This window comes from Calidris pugnax, unplaced genomic scaffold, assembly GCF_001431845.1.
Source record: "Calidris pugnax isolate Ruff unplaced genomic scaffold, ASM143184v1 scaffold20, whole genome shotgun sequence".
NCBI classification, from domain to species: domain Eukaryota; kingdom Metazoa; phylum Chordata; class Aves; order Charadriiformes; family Scolopacidae; genus Calidris; species Calidris pugnax.
Genome location: NW_015094510.1, coordinates 27,229,941 through 27,230,732, shown reverse-complemented (window position 1 = coordinate 27,230,732; position 792 = coordinate 27,229,941).

Below are 792 nucleotides of genomic sequence, written 5' to 3'. Positions count from 1 at the left end.
ACCCCTCCAGGGATGGGGCATCCACAGCTTCTCTGGGCAACCTGTTCCAGTGTCTCATCATCCTCACTGTAAAGAATTTCTTCTTAGTATCTAATCTAAATCTCCCCTCTTTCAGTTTAAAACCTTCACCCCTCATTCTATTGCTACACTCCCTGATAAAGAGTCCCTCCCTGTCTCTCCTGTAGGCCCCTTCAGGTGCTGGAAGACTGTTACAAGGTCTCCCCGGAGCCTTCTCCAGGCTGCACAGCCCCAGCTCTCTCTGCATTTCAACATGCAAAACACTCTGAAAATTAAAAGGTTTTTTTCTTCTCCTAGAGAGAAACCCCATTCCCCAACAGGACCTTCTCACCAGGTGCCCATCTACATGTCTCTTCTGCGTTTCCCCAGAACTTCATGCGGCCGAGGGCAAGGAATGGGACCTTTGGATGGGACACTCCGCGCACTCTTGTCTTTTTATTCGCAGAAGCCGGGCCCCCCCGGTCACCGGACAGGGCAGCAGCGCCCGCCTGCCCTCCAGCGCCGCCGGGAACCCCCTCCCTCCTCCGGAGGGGCCCTGGTCAGGCTTCGGAAGCGGGGGACGCCGGGGGACCCCTCGCTGACAGGCCCGGGGCTCCCCGGGGCCAGAGGAGAGCCCGCCCCGGGGCTGCCCCGTCGGGATCCCGCCGCCCCGCTGGGGCCTCCCCCGCCGCCGAGCGCAGGGAGGCCTGCGGGCTGGGGGCCCCGCCCCTGCGCGTCACGGGCTGTCGGGGCGCTGATTGGCTGGGGCCGCTGCCCCGCTCCCTCCTGGCCCGG